The following is a 17,217-nucleotide window of genomic DNA, read 5'->3' as shown; positions in this document are numbered from 1 at the left end:
GGTTGAAAGTATGCCTGTGTATTTTAGTTTTTCATTAGAGCACCATTGAATTTGTCTGAAGTAGTTAAGAATATCCTAAGTGATGCATCAGCAACAATCAGACCAAGCCACAGCAGAAACTCCCCAGAAGAACATGCTTTGCCTATGAAACTGAAGCCTAAATACACTGCTGGTTTCAATTTCTCCCCACCAGAGAGGAGCAAAAGAGAAATTAGGGTAGGAAAAATAAAAAAAAAAAAAGAAAGAAAAACCTCAAAACCACCTCTGCTCACTTACAGACAGACACATACTTTCTGCCAGGAGGGACAGCACGTGTAGTTCAGAATTAGCTGTGAAGTTCAACAACAGGCGCTGGACTGGGATGCTCCACAGAACTGCTCACTCGCCCTCCCCTCCCCTGCCTCCCACCACTCTCTCTGCACAGAACGCGCCCGACATCCTACGCCTGGGGAATTAATTTCAGTTGCCCGGGTCTGATTTCTAATTATGATGCAGGATGCACGGTGATAAATTTCCTATGGGATACTCATTATATAGAGCATATGAATGTGCTGTAATCAGGCGTATTTGTTGCTATGGAAAAACACAGCAAGCATGCAGAGCCTTCTGTGTGGCATCTTTAGTGTCCCCGCACCCGGAGTACTCTGATTCCTTGGCAGCACATGGCATAGCAACATGTTATCTGGCACAAAACCCAAGGACATTATAAGTTTCAACTGAAAAACTTGTGGGGCTCGTTAGCCCATTGCATCTTCAAGGGGCATTAGACTTAACGATTTTGCATTATTCCCTTTTAAAGCAAAGGGATCAAAGGAAAGTATCACAGGCCACACAAGGGTGAAAGCATGACCTTTCCCTCCTCCTTCCTGAAGCCTGTTGTTATCTTCTCATATGTACCAGTCACATCCATTTCAGGAGTTGTTGGACCATGTGGTGACCCCTTTCCATGCCATAGTTAATAGGGCTCAGAATGGCAGTCCTGAGCCCGGGAAGGGGTTGTTAGCCCAAACACCCTTTGGGGCGATGCCCAGGTAGGACATATTGTGCTAAGAAAAGAAAAAAGAAACCAGTGTCCTTGTTAATTAAATCCCCTTCTAATGCCTTCTGTGAGAGGCTGTTGGAGGTGAGAAGGGTGCCCAAGTGAGGTTCTCCCTGCACTACTGAACTAAATGGATCTTGGTGGCACAAGGAAAGGCTCAGACCACTTGTTTTCCTGTTTTCTACAACACTTAACTCATGGCCCAGGAGTAGCACCAGTACACCTTCCTTAGGGGTCATGCAGTCTCCATAGAGGCAGGAACAACAGTGAGGCCATCTCACTCCACAGCATGCTGCTCCAAAGAGAGGAGACAGGGAGATAAGACTCACTTCCATCATATATAAATCTGTATTTCTGGAGGCTTTGACCCAGAGAAAGGTTTTCCTGACACTGTGCTTGAGGTGAGAAGGGAGATGACGTACCTGTGAAGAACCACCAGTTGTGTATTGCTGGCTGGAGGACCTGCAGGTGAAAAGCCATTAAACAACACTGCAGCTGCCAGAATCTCCATGGTGAAACAGGCATCCTTGGCAGCGTTCTCCTGTGAGAAAACGAGTCACAGCTCTTGGAAATTTCTGCACCTCTATTTGGGGCAGGCAAAGTAAAATATAATGTCTAGAAATAAAATGGGCCAGGCAGGTCAAGCTGCCATAATAGCTGTCTCTACTTAAACACCTATGTGTTAAATGCAGATGTAATGAAGAGTGGAGCTTTTTCCTCCAAAACATGAGTTTACCCATATTGTACTACAGCAGCACCCACAGCTTGTTCACCTCAAGCTGGAGGAGAGGTCTGGTTTGTACCTGTTGACTCAGTCCTGCTGTCCCTATGGGGGGAAAAACAAAAGAGAAAAAAAGAAGATTAATTCTGTCTCTTTTAAAGTAAGAACCAGTCCATTAGATCCAGCAGCACTAAGCAGGGCTGTCACCAACTATTTCTGTGGTAATCCTTCAGTAGAAGGATTTTGGAAAAATAGAAGTGTCTTTGTGCATGAGAGAAGAGGTGTTGAAGCCCTCAGGCACAGAGAAATGCTCTGCCTTCTCTGCTTCCCCTACTCCCATTTCTTCATACGGACTCCCCTATGGTAACTATGAAATCCAAGAATGGAGCTGCCCAACAGCCAGAGCAGAACCCCACCGGCCTGTTACAGACTTCTCTTTCTCTTCCTTAAAATGAATCCATCCTTGTCCAACTCCCTTGTATGTAAGGGTCCAGATCCCTTCAGAGAGATCAGGCACACAAAGGTGGCACCAGGAGCTGCACTGTGCCAGGAGATGAAGAAGACAGGTTCTCATGCACATGCTGGAGATGTACTGGCCACACAGCTGTCAACCTCACTGCTGGTTCCTGTACCACAGGAAATCCAAGCATCCATGTGGCCCATGTAGCCCATGTGCAATTTAGCCAAAAAGAACTCTCACTCCAGCAGTCCTCTGTTGACATGGGCAAAACCCCACCAGATGGATGTGGGTCCTCCCCGATCCAGCAAGATCAGTCCAAACGGGTGCTACTGGTTGACTTTTGCTATCCTGAGTGCAAAAGTTGGTAACGTGCCAGTTCTTGTGGCTACTACCCTGCAAACAGGTTCCCCACTGTGCAAATGTCGTAGCAGTCTGAGAAGTGGAGGGATTTGCCTGAGGTCTGGCAGCCCAGAGATGAACACACAGACGATGAGTGGCGCAGCCATTCGGGGAAGGCTGCAGCATAACTGCACCTTTCTGATTCTCATCCAAGCATCTCAGGATAGTTCATAACAACTCAATTAATACCACCAACCCTATTGCTTTGGAAGACTGGCAGCTCGGGAAGAAAGACTAACAGGATTCTTCTGTGTCACAGCTGAGGTGGGGAAAAAGATGGGGCTCGGTCCAGACTTGCCACCCTGCTGGGAGAGGTGGCATTTCCTCCAGCCCATCACTTGTAACCACAGCCTCCCAACGCATCTTCTCCAATGTGTGGGCAGAACCACTGCCACACTGTGCACACAGAAACCCAACTGAAGGAGAGCAGGAGCTTGAGCTCAGCTGACACTTCCCATTAATTCTGAAAAAAAATTTTCACTCACCCCAAGAAGTTGCATTGCATTTACCTGCTAACTGCCCCAGTCCTCAAGGCATTTTGGGAGGCACCATTACCCATTTATTTGTACAGCACCTTGCACAATGCCACCCCAACATCCTGAGGTGATATAAAACATAAACCTACTAACTTCACAAATATTTGTCAGAATCTCAAGCTCATAACTCTCTCCAGAACAAATGCATGGATGAAAAGTAATGTCTCTGCAAAGAGGTTGTGATATAAAACCAAGCTGACAACCGACCAGTGACTGCCACGCTCCCAAGCCCCTGGCAAGCAGAAAGGTTAATGGTGAAGTGTTATTCACCGAACTTGAAGGAAAGCCATTCAAAACATTCTTGGTTTTGTTAGTGTAGCTTTTCATGGTGCTTATAAATGAGAAACTTGACAAGAAATGTGAATACACAATTTCTCAAACAAAACACACACAGAAAAGAGTAAAAATCCCCTCCTACTTCAAGGGAAAAGTGTCTCATTTGTTGATGCCAAATCCTGACTTAAAACACTAACAGATACAGACCACTAAAACTTCCCGTAATGAACTGTGGTTTTCAGTGTTGGTAAGAAACCTCAAAACACAACAGGAAATGAGGCAAGGGTTTTGTTTTGTTTCCCTTACTACTGCTTATATAAAGGGGATATCATTATCATTTATTGCTAAATCCATAACTCAAAAATGCTCTGATCTTCCCATCCCTCTGCACCCCAGCACAAGCCCCTCACTGCTCCCCTGCACACGCGTGTCCGGAGGAACAGCACTGAAAGCGGCACAGGTCTAGGTCAAGCCAGGTGTAAGTGAAAGCAGAAGCTCGATTGCTGATTTAAGGAGGAAAAAAACCCAAAACCTGAACAGTTTGCCTCTGTGTCTTGGTTTTAATAGTGTTTTGGGTCGGGTTTTTTTTTTGGTTTTGGCTGGGGAGGTGTTACTTTTTGACTCTGCCTTTTTTTTTCCTTTCTTTCTTTAATTTCCCTGCTGAAATGTTTGATAACACTATCTGGCTTTGCTTTCCTCAAGCAGAAGAAACTTTCACCTATAAAGTTTTGGGGAAGTGGCTTTTGTTTGGCTTTTTTCTTCATGTGCAGCCTCCTCACACTTCTCATCACCCCCTTCTCATCCTAATGGCTTGATAAAGAAATTGGGGCACAAAATAAGTCTGATGAAGTGTAGAGAGGCAAGAGCCACCTAAAACCATGCAGTCACAGGAGGGAGAGCTGGAGAGGGCAGCAGGTTCCTTTCTTACTGCACCCATTTCACATTCTGGATAACTAAGCATCAATTCATAGAAGAACTGAAAAGAGCTGTTGTCAGTTCTCTTATTTCTTGTCTGAGTGTGTCCATGGTGGCAACTACTGGGACAGTACCAGTAAAAAACTACTGAAAAACATACCAAAAAGATGTCCCTCATTTCTGCCTTTAATTTCTGGGCTGTGCATGAAAATTTCCCCGAATTCAGTGCTTAAAATTGGTGACAGTTTCGTGATTCTTACAGATTTTCTTCAACTCGGAATTGAAGGTGGATACAAATATAGGAGGGTTGCATTCCTGGTCTTGGGGATCACAGTTCTGCGCTATCTCAGCTCACAAACCTTGCAGTATAAAATCTCCTTTCCACAACAATTTGTAGCTGGGATCCACAGGCAGATCTGCTTAAAAAATAGAATAAAATAAATCCATGGAAATACCGCAGACAATATTTCACCAACTGCCTTCAAATTAGCTACGAACATGAGCAATTAACTAAGGCAATATTAGCATACATGTAGCAGAGCAGCTCCCGGCAGTGCTAACCCGCCTGTGTCACACCACACGTATTCTCCAAGGACAGTGAACGCACAGCGCCGGCTCTCCGGAGTGAGGGGGAGTGTTGCTGTCCCATGGACATGATTAAGCAGAAGCAGCTGTAGACAGGGAAGGAAAAAAGGAGAAAAAAAAAAAAAACACCCAACAAACAACCTTGTTTTTGAGGACAGAGTCCAAAGAAAGAGCAGTAAAGATCCCAGGGCTGCGTCACGTTTGTAATTCAGCCAGAAGGTGCCATAAATAAGGTCCACAGGCCAGGATACATTAAGGAGGCATGAAGAAGGTTTTCCCAGGGATAGAGATGTAATCTCTGCTCAGCTGCAAAGGGCTGCAGCTGCAGAATAATTGCCTCAATACCAATGGTTTCAGAGACATCTTATCAGCCTGCCCTGTCCTGCCCTTGGAGTGGGAGGTTAAGGTCCAGGGACAGAGATAAATTTAGAGGGACAAAGAAGTGATAAGTGGAAGGAAGAGGAAGGTCGCTGCTTGCTTCCCATTACATTTCTAGTTTAGAGACATGAGGATCTTTTTATTTTTGTCAGAGCAATAAAAGGGAAGTGGATTAGCCACATTGGCCAGAATTTCCCTCATGGACCCTGGGGGAGCAGGGAGCAGTGTACTTAGGTTGTCCAACTCCCTCCCGATGCCCAGGCGCTGCTGTGACATTAATGATACCAACCGTCCTGGAGTTGAGCAAAGCCTCTTCCAAATGGAGATTCACCCCAATGTAGCTACTCCCTGTATAAGGTAAAACTAAAATCATTTTTTTCTCCCACTTTTGCTGGACATGATGGGAATTTTTAAAGCATGAAATAGCATAGATTTATTAGCTGGGGCACAGCAGTGAGCTGATGCCACTCAACAGCTTTCGGACAGCAATCAAGCGATGCCCAGCAGTTCAGCACACAGGAGTTCAATTGTGTCTGTTCTGGCCTGAAGGAAGGCATCTTAAGAGCATTAAAAATAAAAATACACCTTTTAAACCTGCACCTAACAGCAGTGAGGCAGAAGCCAGGTAGGTGTGAGAGAGAACCCAAAAGCTGCAATAAAGAATTTAACCTCCTTTTGTTTTGAAGAAGAAAACACACAGCAGCATATCAGGCTAACACAGCACTACAGTGCTTAGAAAGTACCTTTGCAGTGGATTCTGTTCTCTTGGCAACAGGACTGCACCTTGCTTATGGTCTAAAAAGTTTTGGAGTGATGGGAACCTCTTGTCTGCATGACACAGGGAACAGGCAGCCCCCTTGCCCTGGGACCTCCCACCTAGCTTCACCCCTGGGAAGAACCCCCTGAAGGGGCACAGCAGATATCTTCGAACATCATTCTTTGGTGGTTATCTATGGTTACACTCAATTTTATCAGACAGTGCAGCACAGTGATGATGTCACTTCTTAAACCACAGTTTAGCATAATTCTTTGGTGCCTTGATAAGTCCCATTGAACTCACAGGAAATTAAGCAGATGATTATCTAATCAAGAGCACAAACAGCAATAATTTTCTCTTATCTCCCCATCAGCCTAGGATCTCAAAGCAATTTACAGAATGACTAAGTCAAGACATGTAGCTAACCCCCAAAGGATGGTACTGTGCCCATTTTACAGGTAGGGAAACTAAGGCACATGGTTTCTAGGCAAAGATAAACATGTTTTCCCATTACACTGTCAACAGACTCATTGAAACCAAGGGGATGACTGTTAAAATGGGATGATTTGTCTCATGAATGAAAGGAATAGAGATGACCTGCATTGAGTTACAGATGAAAGCATGGGTCAGACAGGAAAAGACCTAAAGAGCTTCTTGATGCAATGACAGGTCTTCCTCTTCCAGGCACTCTCAGCAAGTGTCTCTCTTTATGAATAGGTACACACATATGTTCCTCTTTGAAATTCATTCTTACATTGCACTGTTGACTTACCAGCCCTCTGCAGCAAGGGAGGGGTGATGGATTCACATTAATGTGCATCCCGGGAAGCTAGCACATCCCCAGGGGAGCAGCATGATTCATTTTTAATGATACTTCCCTGAGTCTGTAGGCCCCATAAGCCAAGAATTACAAGCCTTGAAAGTCATCATCACTGACTGAGCTGTTGTTGGTGAAGGAGGGTTTCCAGCCCAAGTGGGAGTCATTACAGCAGAAGGATCATTTTAAACTAAGTGACAAGAATATATTAGAGGAAGGAAAATTACACTTTTCAACAACTGAAGAAAAGAAAAAAACACTTCCTGCCAGAAATTCTGATTCAGAAACTAGACAAGAAGGCAAATTGCTTCCCCCGGTCTATGCTGCATGGAGCAAACCTACACACATAGGTCAGAGGCCTAGCAAGAGCCTGAGGCTAAACTAATTATTGTGATTTGCTCGTCTTTTGTAATTAATCTAGGAAAAGCTTAAGGCTGTTAGCAGCTTTAAAGAAGTAAATCTGAAGGACCAATTAATTAAAAACAGCAGTGCTTAATGAGGACCTTTTGGTTCTCTCGTGTTGATTGTTATATTTGTTGAAAGTTAAGTTTCCGCTGTCTGTCAGATCTTGTCTGGTCTTGTAAAATAGATCTTCTTACTTGGTGCTTAACCACTTGACACTGGAACAAAAGCTTTCGATTACAAAGCAATTTGTGGGGATTATAATGGAATGAGCTACACCCACGCTCCCTGATTTAACAATCAATTTGAAGCAATGTTCAGCTCAACCAAGTAGTCTTAAGGACCCTGAAACTACACTTCGGATCTTCTGGTTCCTATCCCTCCAGGCTGGACCCTGGAGGTAGCTCAAAGCCTGTCTCAAATCTTCTTCAGAAACAAAAATACAGATGCATTTTTCCTTCCTCAGTCTTGTCTTAAACTGGCAATTAAGCACACAGGTGTCTCCACATTTACTGTGCAAGTGTAAATCTAGTGCAGAGCAGGAGAATGATGGCTTGCTCTAACCCAGAAGGGATGTTCAGCTGAGCACCACAGAAATACAGCCATGGCTTTACCTTCTTACACCTGACATGATGTAGTTAACACACTCAGGCCACATCCTGAGAGTGGGCTTGCACACTTGGGTCTGCTGCTACTAACAGAACCATGTCCCTCTGATGTAGAGCAGGTAAGTGCTAGATAAACAAGGGAGATCTTATAGAGGTCACGGTCAGTAGCCTGAGGAAATGGCTAGTTCTCTCAGGCTTGGCACTTTTAGGACATCTTGTGCAATTTTGGTCTAGATGTTAAAAAAAACCAAAACAAAAACAAAAACAACTTTTGATGCTTTAGTTTATTTAATTGAGGGGAAAAAAATTCAGCTTAAGAACATCCATTTCTTGTTTCTGTTAAGCTGGACCTGGAACTAAGTCCTAAAAGCAGATCTCTGCCACGTGGGAAAACCTGGACCAACACACTATCTTAAGCCCAAGAGCATCTTACAGCAATACCATTCATCAAGTGAGTAAGGCACCTGTCATCAGCAAGGACCAGGACCCTCCGCCTATTTGCTGTCCTTATACAAGATATACAAAAGTGTTTTGTGCTGGAAAAGAGACTAGGAAAGGAGTAAACAGCTATGAAAGGTATAAAGATCAGATTACCAATTTCGCCCCAGAAATGGCCCTTTGTGAACAAAATTGGACTATTTTGTTTGGCAAGATAGAGGAAACATATCCCTGCTATTCTTTTTCAGACACCTTTGCTGTCATCTGTCCCCACCACCAGCATTTTTCACATGCAGCAAATTAATTTTACATTCTCAGCAGGCATCCCTTTTAGAGACCAGCCAACTTCCTGATATTTTGTGTTCAGTTTTTATATCAGCAGATCTATTTTAAATAAAAAAGCTCTGTGTTTTACAAAACATAAGTGCCAGTAACACAGAGGAAGAATGTGACATTTTTCTCCCCAGGATATTTTGACTGACACGTGAAAAAGTCTATAATCTTACATAGGCTCAAGCTGCTCATGTTGACATCCAAATGTTTGCTGAAAAAGAGCTTGATTGCCTTCCATGAAAGGTGCAGGCTTCTGATTTAGTCTTTCCATCCCAGAAAAAAAAAAACCAACCCAAACAACTGACCTCAAGCTCTTTCTCAAGAGAATTTGTTTTATTCACTTGTCACAAATGCAGCGGGTGAACTGTGGGTGAATTGTCTTGTCACTGCTTCACTGAATCTCTGCACAATATCTTGTTTATTTTCATCACATTCTCACATAAACAACTGCTCAGCTGAGCCTGTCCCAAAAGCCATCTCAACTCATTGCTGGGCTTGGTGGAAATGCTCCCTAGCTTTTATAATTACTTGACCCTTGCCTCAATAACCTCCATGAAAGCTCCACAGCTGTGATCCCTTGCCATCCATGGAGGTCTACCATCCTCCAATAAAAATCTATCAGTCCCTAAAGAAAGGAAACACCTGATTTGTGGAGTCTCCCTCTCTGGAGACATTCAAGCCCCATCTGGATGCCAACCTGTGCGACCTGTCCTAGGGAGCTGCTTTGGCAGGGGGATTGGACTCAATGATCTCTTGAGGCCCCTTCCAACCCCTACGATTCTGTGACTCGTCCCTAGAAGGGAAAAAGCCTTCTCCATCCCATGCAACCACTGCACAGCCTCATCTCTACGTTATTTGGCTTCAAAATCCTCCCAGAGTGCAGCATGCAGATGCAATCCCCTTGGAGCCTGCTGTAAAACCAGTCAAGCTCCAAAGGAGACCCAGAGCCAAACTTTATTAACTTCTGGTACCCTTATGGTTCTGTACTTAAGTGAAAGCACTCTGACACCGACTAAAACATCCCCTTTCTAAGGGTTTTCCCCCCAGCACCACAGTGGAAACTGTGAGCTTTGAGTCATTATTTCAGACTGTTTCAGCAGTTGTTGGGAGAAATTGAGGCTGTAACACCTTGTAATTCATCCCCCCCAGGGCCTACAGCACATGGAAAACGTGTAGGGACTGTGTCTCACTGAAGAGAGACCCCAAAAATCATCTCTGCCTCCCAGCAACATGCAAGTAGCCATGTCACCAGTTTGAACAAGTAGCTAATCTCTCCAGGATTATGAACACAGATCTCAAACTGACCTTTGCATACATGCTTCAGCATTTATGAGTTAAATTTATGGCTTAGCCATATCAGCCTGTAAGCAGCAGTTAAAGTGAAAGCAGAGGGCTTATTTTTCAGTGCAGAGAAGGGTCATCTGCCCAGGGTCTTCAGCCTACGCACATGTGAATCTACGATTTGGAGTTGGGAAAGCTGGCAATTCACTGCTGCATTCAAGCAGTCAAAATGTTGGCCATGTATCTGTGTCAGCAGGTGTTTATAAGGCTCCTACTTCACTTCTGAGACAGACAGAAATTTGGGAAACGTGGAGGAAGAGGGAAATTTGTTTCTGGTTGTTCCAGTTCCACAGAAGTTTCCTGAGGGAAAAACACACCTCTCCTGATCCATCTGAGTGCAAGTACCCTTTACCAGCTGGGGTCTCAGTCCTGAACGTGGACATGGGTGAGGCAATTCTGAAAAATTGGAAAACTGCAGAGCTTGAAGAGATTGCTAGAGAGTCACAGCAGGCTAGTGCTTGAGAGAACTTGGGCCCCAGGGCTAAACTCTGGCCTCTCCTGGACACTGAGATGTGTTAACCATGGGTTTTGAGTTAGTTTACTGCCAGGAAAAAAAATATAATAAAAAGAGGGGAGGAAAATAATAGTTCAGTGCTGAGCTGCTGAGAACCAGGGCTAGCCTGAAGGAGGAGGCTGGCACAAGCACACTGCTTATATTCAATGTCAGTACAAACACAGGTGGGCACCACTGGACCCAGCCTCAGAGCTGCAGGGTGCTGGGAAGGGCCGGGTGTCATCAGTGCTCTGGGACCCGCTGCTTGCAGAGTTCTTGGTTTGGGAAAGAAAACATTTACACACCGGCTTTCCCCTGGTTAAGCCCATGCCTGAGTCCAGTGCTGTGGGGCTTGGCTCTGACTCATTTGGGTACCAAGGTAGCCATCCCCATGCCACAGCCAGGCTCATGCAGGACCCCCCAGAGCTGCCTTTCTCCAGACCCCTGCCTTTGCCAGCCCTCCCAGACAATAAGAGCAAACACAACCTGCCACAGAGCAGATAAACACGCAGAGGTGGAGCCAACAATTTTTGTCTGTTGATATTAAATAATAAAGTAGCCTGAATGCCTCTGCCACAACATGAACAGTAGCCCTGCCCTTCATTTCAGCTTCACTTTCCAAGGCGGACCTGGTTTTTTTCAGCTCAGAGACATGAGGGGAAGTTTGAGCTATTCAGTGGAGTGCTACATATTACAGTCACTTGAAGATATTTTTTTCTCTTGGCATAAGGTTTCCCAGATCCCAGTTTCCAGCAGATCTCAGCTTGACGCTGTCAGCAGCTTTGCATACACACACACCAGCTTCAAAAGCCTGGGGAGAAGCATTTCAGACACCTGTGCCTGCTGAAGCCTGCCATGAGGGTAAAAAGGGCTGCCTACAGTGTGCAGCACTGACCTCGGCAGTACATCCCACATGGCTCCCCATGGCAGTGACCACCACCAGCCCAGACGTGGCTACAGACATCCAAGGAGCCTTTCAAGAGGTGTGGGATGAAGAACAAGTATTGCAGACTAACCCCTCATCTAAGAAAACGAAATCAGGAAGATATCTGGAGCCAACAAATGGCTAAACCCATCTTCTCTCTTTCAACAGTTCAAGCTGAACATCCCAAAACAAGGAAGTTCAACCACAATGACACTTTGTACAGCTGCCATGATTGATTTCCCTCCCATTTTCTTGCAGCATAGAGAAAACAACAACACTTCCAGGCACACATGTGTCCACAAAAAAAAGAAGTTTTGGCACCTTGTCCCCACTGATTCCACCTGTGTAACCAAAAGCATTTAGGACTACAACCACACAACCCCCTGCTACTAACCATAACTGCTCCCATTACTACCTAAGAGCTGGTCTCCCAGCTGCAAGTGAGACCTGCAAAACCCCCTTGCCAGCCAGGGTGCACCTGTACTTGTTTTTTTGGATTCAGCTTTTATTCACCTGTATGGCACCACAGGGTGTCACGTCGCCCAGAAGGAAGAGATTTTCTCCATGTGAGACACCTGATGCCAAGGCTGAATTAATTAGTTATTAAGAGTCAGAGGGAAGAGAGCCGGATGGAGAAACCCCTCCTCCCCTCCCAACCCAGCCTGACCACATACCAGTTTGTCTCCCCAACAGCTGTGATAGCCTTTTGTGTGTCCATGCAGTGAACAAGGTAAGCAAACTCATCCAGGCTGCCCCAGGGAGGGGGTTGAGTCACCTTCCCTGGATGTGTTTAAAAAAAGGGTAGATGAGGTTCTTAGGGATATGCTTTAGCTTTGGATGGGAGTGGTTGGACTTGATGATCTTAAAGGTCTTTTCCAACCTTGTGATTCTGTGATTATAAGCTGTGTACAGACCATTTTACAGCTTCCCAAGCATGAGTGCAAGGCAGACAGGAGGCTGGCAAGCTAATAGTCACTCTGGCTAGATGGCTTATCAGCCCCTGTCCACAGTGACTGGGAAGGGATCCTGGTCCAGCAACATTAATTTCTTATGTGTTAAGTTCAACTTGATAAAGGCCATGGCAGCATCTGGCTGCTTTTAAACAGAGGGAGCAGGAGTGTATGAATAGCTGATTAGTTATTCTCTCTCCAGATCTGGACCTTGGCAGCTCTCTAGGATTGGGATTTTTGCTTGTTCTGTTCTAAGTAGGACCACACTGGGAACGAGGGAATCCAGTGGTCACTGGAAACGCTGATCTTGGACTCCCTGCCAATCACAAAGCAGAGGAAAAAAGTATCTGATGCTTGTTCTTCTCATAATTCCAAGTATATAAAAGTCTATTCAGGAAAGGAATGCCTAAATGCTGCTTGTCTTATGCAGGACAAGAACACTTGCCCGAAGCAGTCAGAAGATGCTTGATAACATGTTTGCAGCTATGCCACTGGTGACCTATAAGTCTCCTTACATATGAAGATAGATGTCAAGGCTGAGCCATTGTGTATTCTTGAGATACAAAGGAGAATACTTTGAAAAGTAGTCCCAGAGCACTCCAGTCATCACCATGAGATGAAGCACAATAAGACATCTGAAAAGCTGTGGCAGTTGTTCTGTGTCAGATATGTGTTTTTGTGAACAGCAGCTTCAGTAATTTATGTTCCTGGTTGAAAAGCTTTTTGTAGCCTTAATACACACAGTGGTTAACCCTTCTACTCCTCAGCTCAGGAATCTGTACAAGTCATTGAAGACAAATAGCACCATCCTTGGCTCCATCTCCAGCGTCCCTTTCACATCTGAACATTAACTTCCCTTATTTTCCATGCCTATATACTAGCTATATCTCTGAAGCACAGAAGATACCCCGAAAAGAAGTATTCTGAAATATCAACACTTTACTTTCTCCACTCTTCTGCAGGCTACCCCTCACTCAACACCCTCCATTTTATTCCTTCAAGGTGTTCTCTTCTCCTTCCTAAGGAATCTTTTACCTTCACTGCCCATACAAGCACTGCCATCCAACCCCTCCTGCAAACGTTTTGCAAGGGATCAGTTCTCTAAAGATAAATTCCATACAATTTCTGGTCTTTCTTGGGACATATGGGTTTTGCAGAACGACCTCTACAATTCATTCCCAAATACAATGAAACTTAAGTTGTACCCAGCAGGAAGTAACACTTTTTGGCTGTTGGGATCTCAACAGAAACAGTTGCAGTAATTGTACATGTGCATCCACATACATAAAATACAGGAGATAATTAAGAGAACAACATCATACCAAACAAAACCAGAGCGACTAATTATCATGATAATATCTATAGAACAAGAATATTTAGTCTTATGTGCTGGAAAACAGTCTTATGTGCCTCTCTGTACTCTGCCTGTGCTGGCCCATGCCCATCTCTGCACAGACAGCTGATGCAGGGGCACAAGACACACTGGGACCCTAAAAGGTGTTCACATGTGGGTGGGAAAAAAATGTGGTAGAATAACAAGCTTGTGTGATTGCAGCTGCCTCTGTTGCATCGTCCCACCACTGCATGTCACTGTTAAGACAGAATGGCAGTGAGTGACATTGATTTTAGGGAAGACTATGAACTCCAGTGGAGGCAGACCTCACAGCCCCCAAGACTTGACCCCAGTTGTACCTCAGTCAGCCCCGTTCTTCTAATGCAAGTGGAGAATCAGAGACCTGAGGCCTCAATACCATTTGGGCTATGCTGAAAAAATAAAGCCACATGCTTGGAAAAGGTAGGAAAAGAGATATGAAGAAAAGGGGGGCAGAGGGAAGGGAAAAGAGCAAGGGTTAAAGATCACTTGCAAGCAGAGTGGAGGCTAAATCTTTACCTCTGTCAGTGTCTATCAGCAATGACATCCTTCTGAATTTCATAGAGAAATAGGTCTTGTTATATTTCTAAAACCAATAACAAACCTGTTTGCTGAAACCTACTAGGAGCTAAATAGGAACCGGTTTTTCTTCACCTTGCTGGTGCATCGGCAGCCCAGCAGAATATCAGCTCTCTGAGCAGTGCTGTAGTAGCACAACCTAAAAAAGCCATTAACAGAATCATCCCTCTCTGCTCTCTCCCCTGCAGCCACAAGAGACCCTTTGCTCAAGTGCAGGTCCTAGATCATCTTGTGGTTGGCCTTCCATGTTGTCCTCATTTCTAGTTTATGAGATCTGGGAGACTCATCTGAGATTAAACAAAGGACTAAAGATTAGGTGTTCTGTAATTTAGTACTTCCTTTGCCTGCTTTATGTTTAGCAGCTTTTGGCAGAGAAAAGGAACAGCAGCAGCCAAGATGGGCTCTTTTTGTGAATCCACATGACCTAACCAGAAACAAGAGCACGTCACTTGACTCTAGTTAGCAAGCTGAACTTTTATCCAGGGTCCCCTTCCAAACGCCACACTTGCATTCATTTTGCCATCAAGCCATGTGGTTGTTTAAATAGACTCATGGAAAACACATTAAAAAATAAACCATAGAGCAGATCCAGATGTTTTTAAATGCTAAACTTAGTGCCTCACACTCTTCCCTCCTCATCCAGCTTTAAAAAATTCCTAAAAACTCAAAAGCATTCCTGAGCTGGCTTGTAATGAGCCATTACTTCATACTAAAAAGTATACTCTAGCACAGACTCAAATAATCAATCTTTTAGCCATAAACACAATTTCTAAAACACTTTGAAGGTTTGGATCAACTTCATGAAAGGATAAAAATTCTTTGCTCTCTTTCTTACTTTAAATAAGACTCTTGTTTCCAATAAAAGTTAGTTTTCACAATGAAACTATACATACAGAGGCAAAGTGATATCTCTGAGTACTAACCTCAAGATGATCCGGTAGGCAAGGAAGCCTTACAGGAAAGGAGGCAAAGGCACTTTGCACCTGATTTTCAAGTCATTATGCATAAGACAGGAGAAATCAAACAGGACAGCACTGCTTTGCTCTAAGCACAAGCACACTTGTCCCTCAACAGCTCAATTAGCACTCCTCATCATCTATCTTACAGGCACAGTTTAGAGCTAGAAGGCCATAGGGCATCACTAGCACTGCCATTCTTCTAGTTGAAATCCCTGAAAACCTTTTTACCTCCCATGTAAACCCGCATTTCTTGAAACTCTTCTTTTTTGGAGACCATCACGGTTTCCAAAGCTAGTGCCTACATTGCTAGACCAGGGTCCACTGCGACAGACAGCCCTCCCTCACTTCAAAACAAAGAAAATTCCACAGCCCAAAGAAGAGGAGCCAAGAAACTGCTGACAGAACCATCTGCCCTGCCAGGCAGCTAGGGAGCACCACGAACGTGCATGGTTTCCTCATGAATTTTGCAGAAATACTCACATGCTTCAGTTCCTTGAAAGAGAAGATGCAAAGAGCTTAACTACCAGCAGGACCGAGCCCAGCTGTCGTACCACAGAAACGGGAAGGAAGACAGCAAAACTTTGCTAGTTCTCATTATTTCTGGAGTCATCTGCTATTTACCCATTACTCCTTCCTCCCACACCTATGTTTTATTTCCATTGGAAAGAGTATTTTTACCTGATCTTGTTCCCTTGAGCTAGCCAGAAACCTCCTCGATTCCCTCCTTATACCCCAAGTCAGACTCATGATTAAATGCCAGGCCGGAATCAGTCACATCATTTCCCCCTCTCCCCCTTCTTTTCCAGGTATTCTCTATCAGCTCACAAGCTTTTCCCCCTATAATAGAACTTCCTACAGCTTTTAAGCCATTTGAAAAACAATGGAGAGGATGATTTATTTCTTATAAGCCCATACACAGTAATTGAAGCCTTACATCCTTGTAAAGCAGTTGAGGGTTTTTCTCTGGATGAGTATGTCAAGTGCATTAATACATCCAACCTTATGTTCAGCCATGAGAAGCTTCACTGGGAAACACTTAAAGACTAGTTCACCAGAATGAGACAATGAGGTGGCAGCCATCCTCTGTGTCCCTCAGGCCCAGTTTTCAGGCTTATTTATTCACAAATACCAAGAAGGATCTAGCGAGTCAGCATGCTCGGGTGCTTTTGAGAATCCCCTTAAGGTACTCATCATCAGATAGAAGTGCTTCACTAACTTCGAAGCCTTGACCCACAGACTCTTCTTTACATATGGAGCACAGAAACCCCATAAGCCACCTAAACTTCCCAGATGAGATGTTTCTAATCAATGAAATGGCCTCACTTCAAAATCATCCACCGAGATGCATGAAGATCTAGACTGACAGGAGGTTTTAGGCTTTTAAAAGAAAGGAAAAAATATATTGTTCTAATAAAGCTTGCATCAAAGTAGTCATTAAAATGTTCCTAGTACCACAAGTTAGGTGACATCTACATGTCCTCTTCACATCTTCCCTCCTCCTCTCCCCCAACCCATTCAGAGGTTCTGCTTTACCCAGACCAGCTTGTGGACAGTGTAAATTTTACCTGTGTCCGTGAAGATTTCCCCCATAGGTTTTAGTGAACAAAGAAGAACTGTCCCAGCCCACTTGCCAAAGCATGTCTTCAGAACCTGGGTCTGTAAGACTTCGCTTAACTACACATTGCAGATCAGCTTGAAAATCAGCTCCAAAACATTTGGAAATTATTACAGTCCACCAGCTCTGTAATTACAAAAAGCTGAAATTACTTTGAAGCTTCAGCTAGAGAAGAATAATGCTGCAATTACTCCACAGAGCCATTTGCAACCTGCTTATCAATGAGGGTTGTATGTTCATACCTGTGTGTAAACCTGAACCACTGAAGGGTTGGACACTATGAACCACACTCCTCCAGATATCTCTTGTTAATGTGCTG

At 44.3% G+C, this 17,217-nt stretch overlaps 1 long non-coding RNA gene across 3 annotated transcripts in view; it reads right to left on the bottom strand.

Annotated features, from left to right (window-relative positions):
• The window catches only part of LOC311198069, an 81,765-nt gene that overhangs the window by 43,685 nt on the left and 20,863 nt on the right, over window positions 1-17,217 (bottom strand). For 2 of the 3 annotated variants that reach the window (XR_014617679.1, XR_014617680.1), the window contains exon 3: window positions 1,813-1,865. The exons of the other annotated variant lie outside the window; for it this stretch is intronic. This is a non-coding gene — a long non-coding RNA (uncharacterized lncRNA). The remainder of the gene's footprint in view (window positions 1-1,812; window positions 1,866-17,217) is intronic. 3 annotated transcript variants of the gene reach the window in all.

The sequence above is a fragment of the Gallinula chloropus genome (assembly GCF_964237585.1).
Source record: "Gallinula chloropus genome assembly, chromosome: 17".
Classification (NCBI taxonomy): domain Eukaryota; kingdom Metazoa; phylum Chordata; class Aves; order Gruiformes; family Rallidae; genus Gallinula; species Gallinula chloropus.
The sequence above is the reverse complement of the archived record's forward strand: the minus strand, read 5'-3'. Positions and strand labels throughout refer to the sequence as shown.